Below are 19,188 nucleotides of genomic sequence, written 5' to 3'. Positions count from 1 at the left end.
TAAAAACTCTCAATAAATTAGGTATTGATGGGACGTATCTTAATATAATAAGAGCTATTTATGACAAACCCACAGCCAATATCATACTGAATGGGCAAAAACTGGAAGCATTCCCTTTGAAAACTGGCACAAGACAGGGATGCCCTCTCTCACCACTCCTATTCAACACAGTGTTGGAAGTTCCGGCCAGGGCAATCAGGCAGGAAAAAGAAATAAAGGGTATTCAATTAGGAAAAGAGAAAGTCAAATTGTCCCTGTTTGCAGATGACATGTCTATATATTTATAAAACTCCATTGTCTCAGCCCAAAATCTCCTTAAGCTGATAAGCAACTTCAGCAAAGTCTCAGGATACAAAATCAATGTGCAAAAATCACAAGCATTGTTATACACCAATAACAAACAGAGAGCCAAATCATGAGTGAACTCCCATTCACAATTGCTTCAAAAAGAATAAAATACCTAGGAATACAACTTACAAGGGATGTGAAGGACCTCTTCAAGGAGAACTACAAACCATGCTCAACGAAATAAAAGAGGACACAAACAAATGGAAGAACATTCCACGCTCATGGATAGGAAGAATCAATATCATGAAAATGGCCATACTGCCCAAGGTAATTTATAGATTCAATGCCATCCCCATCAAGGTAGCAATGACTTTCTTCACAAAATTGGAAAAAACTATTTTAAAGTTCACATGGAACCAAAAAAGAGCCCACGTTGCCAAGACAATCCTAAGCCAAAAGAAAAAAGCTGGAGGCATCACACTACCTGACTTCAAACTATACTACAAGGCTACAGTAACCAAAACAGCATGGTACTGGTACCAAAACAGAGATATAGACCAATGGAACAGAATAGAGCCCTCAGAAATAATACTACACATCTACAACCGTCTGATCTTTGACAAACCTGACACAAACAAGAAATGGGGAAAGGATTCCCTATTTAGTAAATGGTGCTGGGAAAACTGGCTAGCCATAAGTAGAAAGCTGAAACTGGATCCCTTCCTTACACCTTATACAAAAATTAATTCAAGATGGATTAAAGACTTAAATGTTAGACCTAAAACCATAAAAACCCTAGAAGAAAACCTAGGCAATACCATTCAGGACATAGGCATGGGCAAGGGTTTCATGTCTAAAACACCAAAAGCAATGGCAACGAAAGCCAAAATTGACAAATGGGATCTAATTAAACTAAAGAGCTTCTGCACAGCAAAAGAAACTACCATCAGAGTGAACAGGCAACCTACAGAATGAGAGAAAATTTTTGCAATCTACTCATGTGACAAAGGGCTAATATCCAAAATCTACAAAGAACTCAAAGAAATTTACAAGAAAAGAACAAACAACCCCATCAAAAAGTGGGTAAAGGATATGAACAGACACTTCTCAAAAGAAGACATTTATGCAGCCAACAGACACATGAAAAAATGCTCATCATCACTTGCCATCAGAGAAATGCAAATCAAAACCACAATGAGATACCATCTCACACCAGTTAGAATGGCAAACATTAAAAAGTCAGGAAACAACAGGTGCTGGAGAGGATGTGGAGAAACAGGAACACTTTTACACTGTTGGTGGGACTGTAAACTAGTTCAACCATTGTGGAAGACAGTGTGGTGACTCCTCAAGGATCTAGAACTAGAAATACCATTTGACCCAGCCATCCCATTACTGGGGATATACCCAAAGGATTATAAATCATGCTGCTATAAAGACACATGCACACGTATGTTTATTGCGGCACTATTCACAATAGCAAAGGCTTGGAACCAACCCAAATGTCCATCAATGATAGACTGGATTAAGAAAATGTGGCACATATACACCATGGAATACTATGCAGCCATGAAAAAGGATGAGTTCATTTCCTTTGTAGAGACATGGATGAAGCTGGAAACCATCATTCTCAGCAAACTATTGGAAGGACAAAAAAACCAAACACCGCATGTTCCCACTCACAGGTGGGAACTGAACAATGAGAACACTTGGACACAGGAAGGGGAGCATCACACATTGGGGCCTGTTGTGGGGTCAGGGGAGTGGAGAGGGATAGCATTAGGAGATAGACTTAATGTAAATGACGAGTTAATGAGTGCAGCACACCAACATGGCACATGTATATATATGTAACAAACCTGCACGTTGTGCACATGTACCTTAGAACTTAAAAAAAAAAAAAAAAAAAAAAAAAAAAACAGAAAAAGAACTTGGCTTAATTTTTTCTGTATAACTGAACAGCTTTAAAGCAAAACAAAAAAAGGGCATCACATAGTAAGAATTTAATAAGGAAAATCATACACAAAGAAAACCACAGGCCAGGTGTGGTGGCTCATGCCTATAATCCCAGCACTTTGGGAGACCAAGGCGGGCAGATCACCTGAAGTCAGGAGTTCATGACTATCTGGCCAGCATGGTGAGACCCGGTCTCTACTAAAAATATAAAATTAGCCAGGCGTGGTGGCGGGCGCCTGTAATCCCAGCTACTTGGGAGGCTGAGGCAGGAGAATTGCTTGAACCTGGGAGGCGGAGGTTGCAGTGAGCCGAGATCACACCACTGCACTCCAGCCTGGGCCAAAGGAGCGAAACTCCGTCTCAAAAAAAGAAAAAAAAAAGAAACCCAAAACTCACAATGATATGAAGTCTTTATTCACAGACAACTTTTGATGGGGATGGGCAGTATCTTATTACAACCCCATACATCCACTTAAATTGGCACAAGGTTTATCTGTAAGTTTTATACCTTAAAATGTACTTGAGTTGAAAACTAAACTGATGGGGAGAATAAATCAACATTATTTAATACTCAAGTCCTAAGTAAAAGCAGAATACTCAAAATTGGCACTAGTATAAAATTTTCTTTAAAATTTCATTGGTTAGAAGAGATCAAACAATCATTTCAGATATCTCTATTAGTTTTACTCTAATCACACTCTTTTTCAAGTATTATGGTGATCAATTTTCCCTGCAAACTTGCAAGGCAGAAACAACTGACCTCCCCGCAAAATCTAACTTCAGTTAACAAGGGATGATACTCAGTGTTTCTCACATTAAAGGAATTCAGAATCATGCTCTGGCTGTAACAGGAGTGAGCATAGAGAACTTCATGTTAGCTGTTTGGTATCACTGTCGAAATCCACGGCTTCTTTCTGCATACCTTATGACAGTGCCACGTGTACATCCTTAATCAAATACTGTTAATTTTTAATGCATGAGTTTTTTATTTGGGGATCAAACAAGTTAAGAATTAAGTTTGAAATAAGAAGGAAAAAAAAGAAAAATATCTTAATGTACTATAGATTTGAATTACCCTATGAAACCAGATTTTTTTTTAAAGTTTCCAACAAAATGAACTGGATAGTGTGAGTCCTCTGTTTCTCATATCCAGCGGTAGATATCAGCTCCCTCTCGTAAGGCAAATATTTCTGCTTATGCCCTCACAAATGGACTGGTCCTCCACTGTGCCACCTCCTCTTACCACAAATTCTGAAATTTCTGGCAGAAAAGAGATCTGTCAAAACAGGTTACTTGTATTTTTATTGGTTCCTCCAGACCATGACGACATTTCCTGATAGGCAGTGCCAGGAAACTATTAATGTCTGTGAGAAGCAGTGAAAGTTCTTATGAGTATAAACTGTCTGGTGTCCCAGGAGACTAAAGCCTGAAGGAACCACTAGTTTTTAGACTGTGACATTGATTCCACTGGCTGCTGTATCAGAAATCCAAAACACCACTATCAGAGAAGAAGAAAAAGTGTCTTTCTAAAAAGAAAGGCCTGGAACACACAACCAGCGATTTCCTTTCTCTTAACCACTTGCCTGCTTAGAACAGAGCACCTGAGCAATGGCTGGCTCAGTTAACGCTGCTGCACAAATTAGGTAATTTATTCAAGAAGTTAATAGATCTTTTCCCAAGCAGGAGGGGTAATAATGCCTACACCAGGATGAGGAGAGTGTGGCTTTCCCTACAAATGATAGAAAGAATGCAGCTAACATCCATGTGCAGAAATAGAATTGCACCTTTTTGAAGGACCTAGGTGGTCCTGCTGATGCCGGAAGAGCACTGTGCTAATGCTCACTATGTGAGCACTTGACGCTGCTGAGCCTTAAAGGAAGCAGGAGCTTACAGAATACATGAAACTAAATGAACAAAACTTGTTTGAGGCACTAGACTTGTATGAGGCTTTCAAGTATGTCAACTGATCTAATATGAAGTGCCCAAATCATGTGGGTACTTGCTAACATTCTATCTGGGTTTGTGGAGCAGAACGGCAGCTCCCTGCACTGTCACGTCCCTCTATTTCACAGTGCCACCTGCTGGGCGAGGCTGAGAGCAAGCTGAACTTTCTTGGGAGTGGTACCTGTGAATTCACAAAATAACCTCTGAAATCACAAAGAGAAGAAACATCTTCAAGACCAGCCTGGTCAACATGGTGGAACTCCGTCTCTACTAAAAATACAAAAATTAGCCAGGCATGGTGGTGGGTGCCTGTAATCCCAGCTACTTGGGAGGCTGAGGCAGGAGAATTGCTTGAACCTGGGAGACGGAGGTTGCAGTGAGCCGAGATGGTGCAACTGCATTCCAGCCTGGGCAACAGAGCAAGACTCAGTCTCAAAAAAACAAAAACCAAAAAACTATTGTTTCAGAATTTTTCATGTTTTAGAAAAGTAAACTGATACATATACTATGTATGATATGAAACTTGCAGTGGGTTATTTGGCAGCACCCACTAATCCAACATTAATATTCCTGTATCAAGATATATGAATATTTAAACTGTTAAAGAATCTAGATAGACTTGTGTGTTAGTACAGATGATGTTTTGTAGTTAAATGTGTTTACTGAGTCAAAAGATACTATATCTGTCTCTCTGACACACACACACACACACACACACACACACACACACAGGCTCTTTCTCTCATCATTCATGTTTATCTCACTATGCCTCCATCCAGGTTTATAATAACATGGCAAAACTGCCTTAAAGGGCATTTACACATCTACTAGCAGTGTGCAAGTACACCTCCTCATTCACTGTATCTTTGTCAATACCAGGTATCACCATTAAAAAATTTGCCAGTTTGACACGCAAAAAAAAAATGGTATTTCTTTGATTAAACGTGCATTTCTCTGATTGCCTTGGAGTTTCACATATGCTCCATGTAATCTTTCACAATTTTATGAAGTAGTTATTCCTAAATTCCCATCATTAATGGTGGATTCAGGTTGGCTTGACTTTAAAGCTTATGCTGTGGAGGCACTTAAAAAGGTTCTTGGAGGTGCCTTGGGTCTTTGGGACACAGACTGACACAAGGAAATGAATGACTTGCCCGGGTGGTAGGGTAGGGACAGTTTTGATTGCATCTGTTTACTAATATTGTGCTTCTCTACTGTGCTTCTCTATTGCATTATACCCAGAGTCTTCCTGGGTGGCCATTAAAGCCTCTATGAAATGTCAGCCCACTTCACTCAAGGGTTGGATAGAGACCACAGAGACTATTTCAAAGTCGTGTGGTATATATTTAGCACCTACTCAGTGTGCAGTACAGTTTTTAAGCTAGTTAATCATTAATCAGTTTATTATCAAACCAGTATACTACTGAAAATGGAATCATCTAGATAATCTTGTGAATTCTAGTTGTTCTTCCTTCTCCCTAAGGGCTCATATTTACATTAAATAAACCTGTATCTGAATAAAATTTGCAAAATTCAGATGATTTGACGGAATTTTAGATGATGTGAATTTACCTGAAAATCACTCACTATCCTCAATCATGTATACTAATGGAGGAATGGGAAGAATCAGAGCCAGGGATTCAACAGACATTCCAAAAGCCTCCACCTTTCTTATATATACAACCTTCACCAGGGTGCTTAGTTACCTGCTTTCCAAGTTATGAGTTTCTAGACTTTCACCTGCACCACAGGGAGGCCAGAATAACTTGTATAAATGCCAAGAAAGGCAAGAAGAGAGAAAGGGTCATGATAATTCAGTTTGAATAGGGATATCTTAGTTTAGTTCAACTGTGAAGCTAAAATTTCCCTATTTAAAACCAACCAACCAACCAACCAACCAACCAACCAACCAACCAACAAACAAGATCAGAAACATAGCCAGGGCTTCAGAGTTGCAAAGCTCCTATATTCTAGGTGACTGGTGCCCTGGGAATATGCATCTCAGTGGCCCTGTGACAGTTAACCTAATCACAGTCCATGTTTGCCCTTCTGTATACAACGCACACTTGACTGAGGAATCTCACTCAATATGTGTATGGGACACACATTTTTATGTGTCTTCTGAAGAAGACAAATATTCTTTTAAGACAGAATATCCTGTGAGAAAACAAGTAATGACTGGCTATAAATATGGTATGGTCATGTAAAAATCTTTAAACTATGACCCAGGATTTCAGGAGTTGGTCTGGTCCCTGGGTGGTTTAAGAAGTACAGCCTTCCACATTATCCTTGCTTTAATCACCACTATCCATGACATCACCATCCAAACCATTTATTTAGTCTGTTTTCAAGATCACCACATGGCAAATGACTGCCTACACAAACAAAACAATTCAGTTCCATAAGAATTCTTTGCAAATGAGACCCCTGGAGAAATAAAAAAGTGTAATTGTCAACTGAAACACACTTTAATTTCTGTAAGAGGTTTTATAAATGAGTGATTGACTCTCATTAAAATAATAACAAGAAAAGATCCCACAAAGAGCTGCAGGAGGCATTTCTGAATCTAGCAGACATGGTAAAACAAAATCATTATACCGCTGTCAGCTCTTAGCTATCAGAAATTCCAGTTTGAATTCAGACACTGACAGGTGGGCAAGGGAAAATAGATGGTAATCTCTTGAAGAGTAAAGACCATGTCTCTAACTTCTCTTAGCCATTATAGCAGTGGCTCTCAAACTTTAATGTGCATTAGAATAATCTGGAAGGGTTTTAAAAGTACATATTGCTGGGCCACATTCCCAGAGTTTCTGATTCAGAAGGTCCAGTGTGGGGCCCAATACTTTACATATCTAAAAAGTCCCCAGGTGATACTGTTGATCCAGGGGCCATATTTGAGCACCACTACCTTACAGCATAGAACACAGTATTAGGTAAATGATACCTGGCAATAAACATTTACTGATGGAATTGAATTCGTATTGAAATATAACGTTTTATTCTTCACCTTGAATCTGAACATGAACTGAGAGGCTGTTGGACTAATTAGATACAAGAATACGGCTGGTGATATCAACTGACTGGTGATGACATAGCAAGGAAAACAAATCAAGTGTCATTGGCACCTCAGCTTTATAATGGTGACAACTATGGGGCACTGTGGCAGTGGTAAAATGGTTAAAGTGAATACTTTTTTCATTAGGCAGAAAGAGTAAGATGAAAAGTGGAAGACCAAGAACGAAATCTTAGAAAAATGGCTTATATGTGGTTGACAATAGTTTCTAGGATGAGGCAGCCAGAGGTAGATGGAGGATGCAGACAATATGTGGTTCAACAGAACTGGGATTGGATCTAGACTGCCATAATGTTAGCAGGATGATATTAGGCAAAGTGACTTAATCCCTCTGACTCTCCATTTCCTTACCTGTGAGTTGGATAATAATGCCTATTATGAAGGTTAGACTGGCCTGAGAACTGCAATTTAGAGCAACGGTTCTCAAACTATAGCAGGAAAAAGAATTATCTGGATATTCTTGTTAAAACATAGGAGCTTATTAAAACATGGATTGCTGGATTGTACTCCCAGAGATTCAGATTCAGTGAGTCTGGGGTGGGGCCTGGGAACCCGCATTGTTACATTACACTAAGTAGATTGCCCAGTGTATATATTAATTATATATACATTTCATACTCTGTCTTATAATTCAGGCACTTGGGCTCATAGTTTACAATCTTATGAGACTGACCCTAAAGCAAGAACTGTGTCTTGTTCCTCATCTCACACATAATGCCTCGCAGTGTTTTGCTATGCACACGTGTATGTGTGTGTGTGTGTTTAACGTATGTTGGCAGATATACATTGCATAGGCAGCAACAGGAATACATGTTTGTTAGTCCCCCTGCCCCACCACCCTGCCCCCAGGCCCCCAGCCAAATCTCTGCCCTCTACTGATCTTTTTACTGTGTGGAAATCCAACTGCTGAATTCCTTAAAAAAATTAGCTGTTTGTCAAATTGACTCTCATGTAGTAGACAGCAACACGGAACTTATTACAGTGTTCTTACAGATGAGTATGATTTGCCAACATGCCCTTAATGAATCTGAAGCTAAAGAAAATCAGCAAGTGGAAATCAAAAGTTCCAATAGGTCTGTAGGCATCTTCCAAGCCCTTTTGCCAGTCTCCCTTCCTCCGCTCCAGGGCCTTCTATCCTCTGGAGAGCCAAAGGATCTTTAAGTTCTCTGCATATAATAGTGGGTGGCATTTGTCAAAACATAAAGCATGAAAACCAGCTACCCCATAAATTAAGCCAAAAAGTCACAGCACACTTAATGCAGTAAGGTGCTGGCAAACACAAACACCGTTGCACATTGAATGAGTGGCTTTAATGTTAAAAAAAAAAAAAAAAATGGTGTTGGGGGAGGGGGAGTCAGGACTAGCTGGAAAAAGAGAGGCCGTGGGACTGGGGAGCTGGTGGCAAATTGGTCCTTTAGGATACACAGGAAATGGTCAGAAGTTTTGTCTATTAGTAAGTTAAACTGCAAAGCAGAAGCTCATGAAATGTTTACTTTGATACATCCTCCCCTTTCCCAAACCACCACACATCTTAAATACATTCCCAGAAGACAACCCCACAATCCTAACAGGAAAGAGCCCTTGAAGGTTTACAGCAGACCTCAAATTCACTTTCAAAATCTCCATTCTTCTGGGTTCTCTGAAACCAGAAGCAACAAAACAAAGACCAAACAAAACAAGAACTCTTCCACCTGCTTCTAGAGGTCCAGAAAGTTGAGGTTTGAAAGGAGAACTAGAAGCAACTTTTCCAACCTGAAGTGTGAACATTCAATACTGGCACCAACGGGTTTGGCTGACAGTATGTATTCCTGACAGTCTTGGGGGTAAACATGTGGCGAGATTTTAACATTTAATTAGGTTTTTCTCTATACTTCAAATAACAGAACAAATCAGTTTATTTCTTTAATGGAATCCTCTTTACAGAGAGAAGAAATTAGATGCTTTAAAAATTAGTTTTCCTCTATACACTGAAGTCCAGAGTTCTGATGAAATTTTATTCAGGTTGACTTTTTTTCTTGCAACCTTGCATACTAGAAAAAAAACCAACACACACAATTCACTAACCAGTTAAAAAGTGGTATTTAATGAAAAGTCAAGTCCCCAGATTAAAATAATCCTTAAAATAACTTTTAAAAGACTATCAAACTCTGGATGAGAAAGTATTCCGATCTGCACATTAGTTGCTAACTATGCAGGGTGGGAGAGAAGCTTAGGAGTCTTTAAATTTGATTTATAAAGTTTCTTTTTCTTTTTTTTTTTTTAAAGTAAATTCACCTGGAGAAAATGAAGGCCATCATTCTTTGAGTTACAGTAAAAAGCTATTCAGATAATAATACTATAATAATAATTACACTAAGAATAAGAATACAATAATTCAGATATATAGTAATAAGTCATTCAGGCCCTTCAATGGTTGGTTGAGATCATTATAATACTGAATGTGGAACCAATTTTTAAATTTTCTGTTAAAATTTTATTTTTAAACTGAGGAGAAAGGGAAAAATGAGAAGCAGTACCAGGGCTTATTTGGGAACAAGTGAGCCAGAGGTGAAGTTCTGGGGCAAGCAGATTTTAAATGGACAACAAGTAGTGGGTGAAGGTACTGATACCTCAGCAGTAAAAACGAAACAAAACAAAACAGGGTGCCAAGTGGTAAAATAATGACAAAGAGGCATTTAATATAGTTCAAAGTTCTTCTGACTTTGGCCTCAATGAACTCCAAATGCCATTTTGAGGATGCCTGAGAACTCCTAGAAATTTTGCCTTTATGTGTCATTTCTATCCTCCTTTCATGCTGAACAAAAGGTCTGCTGGCTCAGAGAGATTAAGCAAGCTGCTCAAGGTTATAGGACTAGAACCAGGTCTCCTGATGTCCCCTTTGTACAAGCAACTGAGAGTTGGGGGACTAGTTATCACAGTAATCCAGGCTGGAGGGGAGGAGGCTTGGGCCAGACCGGTATAGGGCGAATGCTGAGGAACCAGGACAAAGCTTTTTCACAATGACATCTCAGCCTGGAGGAAGAGTTTATTTCTTTAAGCCTAAGATATATGGCTTTTAAATTTCTTTTATGGTTTTGAGATTTTTGAAATTAGTATGCCGCTTAGAATCAATGTTAAAAGGGAAGCAGCAGAGGTGATGTAGCTCTAATTGCCCACACATGTGTCAACACATAGATCTTTTGGAAAAGACTGAAGCACTTCAGAGCCTGGAGAGGTTGGTGTGACTGACTCCGGTATGGGGGACTGGCTGCAAGGCATGCAAAACACAGGGGACTAATGGAGAAGTAATGAAGCTAAGGCTTAAAGGGCTCGAAATCTTCTGTTAAAAGAAGACAGGATAACCACAAGTGGATATTTCCAGATCTCTAAGTATTACTTGGGAAGTAATATAGAGTGGTGGTTAAGAATAAAGACTCTCAATTTGGGAAGATGAAAAAGTGTGTGGAGATGAGTAGTAGTCTTGGTTGCATAACAATGTGAATGTTCTTAATGCTATTAAACTGAACAGTTAGCAACAGTTAAAATGACAGATTTTGTATTATATATATTTTACCACAATAAATGAATAAATGAAAAAAAAAGTGAAGTCTCTGGAATCAGTCTTCTTGGCTTCAAATCTTGCCTCTGATATTTCCTAGCTGTGAGTTGGGTATTGCACTAACTTCTCTGTGCTTCAGTTTTCTCACCTCAGAATGGGAGGATAACGGCACGTACGTACCTCGGATGTAGTGAGGATTAAATGAATTCATATGTGTAAAGCACTTAGAACAGCACCTAGAATGCAATAAAGGCCCAAGAATGCTAGTGGTTGTTAATGGTGTTGCAATTATTAGTACTGCTCTTATTATGAGGTAAAGCAATTTTTAAAAAAAGTTCCAGCTTCTTTCTCTTCTTCTTCTCCTTCTCTGCAGGAGGTATTGATAAGAAATAAAATAGTGAAAATGTGGGTAGAAGGAGGAAGAAAGTAAAACAAGGGTCTGGGAAAATTAACACCGTGGAATAACCAAGAATTGCCTACGTCGGCCAAACATTTAAGTTTTAATCTCTAAGCAAAACTGTGTGGGGTCTTCAACCACCTGTGAAGATTCTGGAAAGTCACGTGCTTGGCCCCAACTTGGACTCACCGCATCTGGCTGTCTAGAGATGAGGAGTCTCTCATTGCACAAACATACTCACTGTGTACAGAGGGATCACTTGTTTTTGGTATTTTAGGTTTATTTGGAAGACAGTATAGTTTTTAAAATCCAAAAATTGTACACTTCCTTCCTGTTTTTTAATTTTTTAAAAAAAATTTTAACAGTGCCTTTCTGCCTTGATTAGAATGAAAGGTCACCTTCTATGTGCACATCTACTGGCCACGTAAGAGAGAAAGCCCTGCTAATAAATCTTGGGGCAAAGCGTGTGGTTTCTGTGTGTGGCTATTGCTATGCTGCATCTCATCACCTCATGTGGTTAATGAGGACGTGGTTCTGCAGCTTGCACCTCCATTTCAAAGGCATATAGGCCACTGATAGATCTGCATGGCTCAAGCAGATGCCCTATTTGTTTTTTATTTTTTCAAGACAAGATCTGGCTCTATTGCCCAGGATGGATTGCAGTGGTGTGTGATCTTGGCTCACTGCAACCTCCGCCTCCCAGGCTCAAGCTATCCTCCCACCTCAGCTTCCAGAGTAGCTGCGACTACAGGCACACACCCTATGCCTGGCTAAACCTTGTATTTTTTGTGGAGACGGGGTTTCACTATATTGCCCAGACTGGTCTCAAATTTGTGAGCTCAAGCTATCTGTCTGCTTCAGCCTCCCAAAGTGCTGGGACTACAGGTGTGAGCCACTGCGCCGAGCCCCTATTTGCTTCTTAGGTGGTGGTTTTTACTCAGTGAGACGTGGTAGCTAAGAGTTTTTATGTATTTTTTTTTTTCCTTGGGTGGAGATGCTATTCTATTGTGCTGTGATTTCATTTTCTTGTTTTCGTTCAGGGCATTGGCATACTTTAAAGCTACCTTGCTAGGCCAGGGAGCTGCCTTCTCTTAGAAGGGCATCAGGAAGACAGGTTTTGGATGTGGTATAAAGGGATGGAAAGAGGTGGAGTGGGAAACAGTTGAACTGCTAAGGCAAGAGTCTCCTCATGGTTTCTCCTTGCATGGTACTTCACTCCTTTACCTTGCAACAGATTTTATTTTCTCAAATAGTAGATCAAAAAACCTTTAGTGGCTCTGCATGACATAGAAATTAAGTCTCAACATCTTCAGTCTGGCACCGGAGCCCACCCACCATGAGATACACACCTCCAGTTTCCTCAAATCCCTTTACCATGCCTGGCACAGCTGAGGGCACATGTACCTGGAGCCCATCTTCCCCCCATTTCCCCAGCCCTCCTCCTCCTCCTTTCCCACACTCCAGCAGGAAAACTGCCTGGGTGACCCTTAGTCATATGGGCTACATTTTAAATTAATCGTTTCATACATGTGTGATTTACCTCACTAACCAGGCCAGAACTCCCCAAGCTGGAGGCTCATAGGTTGAATCCAGTCCACATGCATGTTTTGTTTGGCCTACATGATGTTTTTGAAGAATATGAATTAGTTGTCAGCATGTTTTAAAAATCGAGAGATGACACATACACACAGAAATCTGGATTTCTGATTTCTCTTGACAAACTGGAAGCTCTGACAATTCTAGGCCAGCACATATGGATGGTTCCAATCAGATGGAGCTGTGTAAAGACTCACTTCTTCTGGCATGACGGGTCCTTTTCATTACCGTACAGTCCCAATCACTACTCTGTCCTGCACCTGGCCCCCTCCTGCTCACTCATAAACCTTCCTGGCTCTTAACGCTGTTTGAATCTTCAGCCTCCGAACTGCACCCTCTACCCTGGGAGGACAGAGCCTTTGTCTTCATCTCCTCACCTCCTCAGGGCCTAGCACACCATTATTTACTAACAGGTGCTAAAAAAAAAAAAAAAAAAAAAAAAAAATGCTTCCTGAATGAATGGAAGAAAGGCTAGAATGAAGAAGCAGATGAAAGCAGATGATCACGAAGATGAGGCTAAAAGAAAACCATAGACAAGGACACCGGCGTGAAGCATTTTTTATTGTCTCAAAAAAGATGTCACAGGGAAGGCTTGTCCCATTACAGCCTCAAATATCAGAGATTTATAAAGCCCTTTAAGGAAAAAGAGAAAATTAAGAGGCGTTGTATTTTTAAAATGATAGCTTCCCAGAACTACTGGACAGAAACAAACGAGAGTATCTAATGAAGGTCTTCAACTCCAAGTATATGTTTTTGCGTCAACAGTGAAGTGAGTCAATCTGTTCTTTCTTTTAAGGAAAACCATGAAACTTTAAGCTTTACTTTGTAGTGCGGACCAGGTAAAAGAGAAATTACCCTCAAGACAGCCTTCATTTCAAGTCTATCTACAAAATCTAAAAAGAAAAACACTAGAAGAGATGGATGTTACCAAGGACCCTTTCCTGAGTTTGCACCAAATGCCTTGTCCATGCTGTCCAAACCGCCCCTTTGCGCTCAAATGCAAGTTAGAAGATCAGAAAGAAAAGGGTTCTAGAATACTAAACACATCACTCAACTACTAAACTTTATTTTAAACTTCACATATGAAACTGGCTCCAGAAGAGAAGCCATGGCTTAACTCAATGTTCTAACAAAGGAGGTTATACACATCCTCCTTCTACTGAAAAGCCTCTGAGTGGGACAGTCAGGAAAAACGGGCCTTATGGTCTGTTGATGCTTCTGGGTTTGAGGGTGTAAAATGAAGTCAGTTTGTGGTGAGGTGCTTGGGAATTCAGAGGAGAAAAAAAGTGGAGAGAAACTTCTCAGTTTGTCCACCAAGGGATTTGTGTTTGAAATGAAAGTTGGAGGAGCAAAAGCTGAGCAAAGCTTTAGATTGGGGATGTGAGTATCTCAAGCTGCCGGGACAGAGAGGAGTTCATCAACGGGAAGCTTGTAGAAGCATCCAAGAACAGACATGTGCCTCACTTGACTATGTGTGAAGTTTTCTCTGCCTGCCTTCAGAGGTGACCTCATTTTTCATTCCAAAGAATAACAATGGAAAATCATACCCATTTATAAGCATCTGATTGTACAAAGTTTCATTCCGTAAGTTGGAGCTCATCACAGTTTCTAAAATCCCCAACTCTGTTCAGTGCCTTGAACATAGAACACCATTCCGATGCCTCTTAGTTTTCTGCCTGAGAGAGGCAGCAGGGTATAGAGAGTAATAGCATGGGCTCTAGAGTCAGATAGATAGGGGTCTCAGTCTTGGTTCTGCCAGTCAGTAAATGTGGAGCCCTAGAAATGTTAGGTAACTTCCCTAGCCAGTTTCCTCAACTGCAAAAAGAAAATTAAAAAATGTACATATTGCCTGGGATTACTCTGAGGCATGAGTGGGAGAATGGACACAAAACACTTAGCATAGTACCTCACAGAAAGTCAGCCTCTAATAACTAGCTATTGTCATCAGACTCTCACAATGTCGAAAGATTTAGATGGTCAGTTGGGTTAAAGGTTATCAGATCTTTGAGGAATGCATAGAAGTTGGCCCGGCATTGTGCTCACAGTTGTTAATTCTAAACAAGGATGAGGGCAGTGACCCTGTTAAAAAAACGTAGAGTTTGAGTGATTTTTCCAGGAGCAGGGATAGGTTATGCTGAGCCAGCCATGCTCACATCTATACCTTCTGTGACCAAATGCATGCATTTATGAAACACCTGGGCAAGCAGGGGGCTTCCCTGCATGAAACCAACTGTCCCATATGGGGCCTGATCCCACAGCCTTGGATTTCAACCAGCTGAACTAACTGGTGACAGATAACCAACTGGACATTCCCTGTTGGCAGGAGGTGAGCAGACTTTTACAGAGACATATCACGAGACCTTTAATGAGATGCAGAACACAAAATGCATTTTAGTGTTACTCGAGAACATGTAATGTTTCAGAGTTTAGAGAAACCGCAGCTACTCTGTCCATTCCAATTTATGAGCAGATTCTATAGCTTGAGAGGTCTGGGCTTTTATTAGCCTTTTTCCTTGATGATGTAATGAGTATTTGAAACTGACATGCCTAAGGCTGGGCAAGAAGCCTGGCCTAGAGATCATGCTGTCTTTCCTTAAAGTAACATCTCACTGCATTTCTGGTTTCCTGTAGAAAGATTAGACACTTGGAGAACATAGTCACAGAATATTAGAATGGGAAGGGTCTTTAGTCACCTAGTCCACTGGAGGGGCAGAGAAGCCACGTGGCAGGCAAAGATTATACAGCGAAATCCTGGCTCTGCCAGCACCAGAGCTTCTCAGACTCCAGGTCCAGGGCTTTCCACTAAAATCTGCTGCCCTAGCCAGCCAATCATTAGTTCTCTTACAGAGCTACCCCAAAGTTGTGGGAAAAATCACTTGCCCATTTTTCTTTTTTGTTTTTCTTTTGTGAGACAGAGTCTCGCTGGAGTGCAGTAGCGCGATCTCAGCTCACTGCAAGCCCTCCTGGGTTCGCGCCATTCTTCTGCCTCAGCCACCGGAGTAGTTGGGACTATAGGCGCCCGCCATGACGCCCGGCTAATTTTTTTTGTTTTTTTTTTTGTATTTTTAGTAGAGACGCGGTTTCACCGTGTTAGCCAGGATGGTCTCGATCTCCTGACCTCGCGATCCGCCCGCCTCGGCCTCCCAAAGTGCTGGGATTATAGGAGTGAGCCATCACGCCTGGCCCCATTTTTTTTTTTTAATAGTTCTGGAGCTGCTACCTGGTTGTTCCAGCTTCCTAGAAACTCAACATTAGCTGTGTTAATGACAAACTTGTTAATCACAAGCAGATAAAGCCAGTAAGTGCTAGAAGCATTTCTGACCTAGAGGCTAAAATGTTAATGATATCTCTATTTAGCTCAACAAGAGCAGATTATAAACTTTTGTTATCTTTGTATTACCAGGTAGTAAGCATTCAGCCACTGAAATTTATTTTAATATGAAATAACTTTTGTTTAAAATAAGTATTTCTAGGCTATAAGTTTCTAAAAAGCCTCCCATAAAAATTTAAAAAGTAGATGGGAGGTCTGGAATATGTAACAATGTTTATGGAAGGATGCATTGGAGACTTGTCAGTTTATCAGCTGGAAATGTAGGGGAATCCCAGAGCTGAGAGTCAGACTTGATTCCTAGCCAGAGTCTTGCCACACCCTCAGCTGGTAATAATATTTGGTATCCCACCATTTTTGTAATGTAAAATGCACCTATGTAGCTTTCTTCTCTACTCCCTCCCTTCTCCTCCCTTCAAGCCCCAGCTTAAGACCTTGGTATACCATAGCTCGCACTTTCATGCTACTTTGAGCAAATATGAATCTTCTTTTATCTGTGTCTTATTTCCCCAACCAGATCAAGTAGGCTATCCTTCTCCAAATGCCTAAGACTAAGCTTGGACTCCATATACTTGTGTTGTCCACAATACAATCTATCCTATCAGAAAAATGAGGGTACTATACAGATAATCTTTGGACTCCTTGAAGGTAGTTATAAAAAACTTCATATCTACCCTTCATATTGTAGAAGGGTAATTTAATATAAACAAGAAAGAATGTGTATAATATTAAAAACATTCTGAAATTTAAGGCTAAATTTAAGAGTAATCACAAAAATTACTCTTCTTTCAAGAATGTTTGACTACTAAAGAACAGGGAGAGGAAGAGATTAAAATATAAATGTGAAAATGCGCATATCAAAATGCTGGCTGTGGTTTTTAATCTAGGTGGTATAGCAATGGGTAATTTATATTTTTATCTTTGCATCTTTGTATATTTTCCACATTCAATGAACACGGGCTACTCTTATAAACTCTAAAATAAAGGTAAAGACAGTCTTTAGTATTTACAAATATATACGGAGAGATAAATCAGTTTTTTTCTAGCATTAGATAGTGATTGTCACAATGTGATAACATGTCCTAGGAATTCCCGAGAACAGCATATGGCCACATGGATCATACAGTCAACATGATTTTCTATCGCCTGGATGGATTGAGTGCGCCCGTGATGTTGGGGATAACAGAACTAAGAGGTGTTCAGTAATGCTAAAGATACTAAGGAAAGCAACAGAGATGTTGTTCAGGATCCTCAGTGCTTGAGATGATAGTCCTGTACTGGAAACCCTATGCATACAAGAAGAAATTGATAAGAGCAGGACAAGGAGAACTGGGAGACCTGAATTGGGATAGGAGCTGCTGAGAATGTTCTGAAGGGCAGGCCACGAGGACTTTGGTAAGAGTCTGAGGCAGGAGACTTCCAGAAAGACAACTGTGACCTGACAACAAAATACTATGGGCCAGGAGGTAAAGGGTAAAGCATGGAAGCAGAGATGATCAGCAAGAAGGCCCAAAAGAGGCTCTGCAAGCTGGGAAAGGGCATTCAGAAGTTTCTGGAAGGGACTATGTTGTGATTAATGAAATCCAAGCTTAACAGAATAACATGAGACTGAATTTGAAATGACCTCATACTTCTGAACATTTCAGTTTTTGCATCTGAACTCAACTGTGACACCAGTGACGGTGACAGAAAGGGGGCAAGGTTATGGGATCCAGAGGCATGGTGATAGAAGGTATGCATCTCATCCCAAGGCTTGAGGTTATTGGTAGGAACTGCTAAAAGACAGTGCAGCCTAGAGGGAAGGGAAATCAGTGATCTGCCCTCCTTTGATCCAACTGTCCAGCATGGTTTCTCTGAGCCACATCTGCAAGATTATTCACGCTGTATTCCCAAGTCCTGGGCCAGAAGTGGATAGCTCAAATGCCAACAGGGGCAGACAGGTAACATAACATAACATAACATAACATAACATAACATAACATAATGTAATGAACAAAGCAGGTCAAACTGGCTCATGGTGCACGCAAGAATACATGCTCTGCCTGATGGGACGGCCACTACCAGCTCTGGCCAGCTGCAAGAATGTGGGACTGGGTTTTCCAGATCTGAGCTTTCAAGAAAAGTCAGATATCTCAATTTCTTTGTGAAATTTGCTATTATTAGGAACTCATGTTCTTTCAAAAAACCATCATGCAAGTCAAAGAGAACATATCAAGAGGGAAGGGGGAATGTGATGTCTGGGTTAGTTTATGACCTCTGCTCTGAACCTCCTTCACAGTACAATGACAACATTGGTTAAGGTTAAAGTTAAGGTTAAACACTACTTGCTATCTTGAAAGTACACAAATGTTTGACCCTTGGCCAGCTTTTACAATACTAGGGAAGCCCAAGTGGTAAAAGATTTGGAAATAATGTAGCTCTTCAAAGCCTTGAGGAAAATATTACATACTTTTAAGTAAACCTAATGTCCGGATATACAAAGAACAAAGTATAGAACTTGGGAAGAAGTTAATTGTGGGCCAGAGTCAATGCTTGGAAACGCTTGGGTGCAATTTAGTTTGATTCTAGTAGGAAGTTGCACACGAATAATGGAGAACAAAATCTGGCCCCAAGAGGCAGTTTTATAAAATAATACAGACTCAGCATGTGTTGTGGCAGTCACTAAAGAATTGATTAGTTAGGGTTTCCGTGGCTTTGGATAGATTTCCAGGTAAGAAAGATAACGCAGTGAAAACAAATAGAATGCTCCAGTGTAGACCCCTAAATGCTCAGGGAAATGAGAGAGTGTAGTAAGATTCTTACTGCCTGTACCAGATTGAATACCCATTTTCCCCACTCCCCAAAATTTATGCACCTGGCAAAACCTGTGAATGTGACTGTATTTGGAAATAGGGTCTTGGCAGATGTAATCAAGTTAAGATGAGATCAAATTGGATTAGGGTGGGCCCCAATCCAATGACTGGTATCCTTATGAGAAGAGAGAACTTTGGATACAGACACAATGAGGGAAGACAATTATGTAAAGACAGCGGCAGATTTGGGAGTTATGCTGCCACAAGCCAAGGAAT

The 19,188-nt window shown here is 40.3% G+C and overlaps 2 protein-coding genes across 5 annotated transcripts in view; one reads left to right on the top strand and one right to left on the bottom strand.

The window, feature by feature from the left end:
* Positions 1–19,188, bottom strand: part of CMSS1 (cms1 ribosomal small subunit homolog) — a 371,710-nt gene that overhangs the window by 108,934 nt on the left and 243,588 nt on the right. The gene's annotated exons all lie outside the window — the stretch shown is intronic.
* FILIP1L (filamin A interacting protein 1 like) overlaps positions 1–19,188 on the top strand; it is a 294,710-nt gene that overhangs the window by 44,153 nt on the left and 231,369 nt on the right. The window contains exon 1 of one of the 2 annotated variants that reach the window (XM_017955075.3): positions 15,940–17,852. The exons of the other annotated variant lie outside the window; for it this stretch is intronic. The gene's annotated coding sequence lies outside the window, so the exon portion shown is untranslated. Of the gene's footprint in view, positions 1–15,939; positions 17,853–19,188 lie in introns of those variants that run through there. 2 annotated transcript variants of the gene reach the window in all.

Source organism: Papio anubis, chromosome 2 (genome assembly GCF_008728515.1).
Source record: "Papio anubis isolate 15944 chromosome 2, Panubis1.0, whole genome shotgun sequence".
NCBI classification, from domain to species: Eukaryota; Metazoa; Chordata; class Mammalia; order Primates; family Cercopithecidae; genus Papio; species Papio anubis.
Note: the sequence above shows the minus strand (reverse complement) of the source record. Positions and strands in the feature narration are given on the sequence as shown.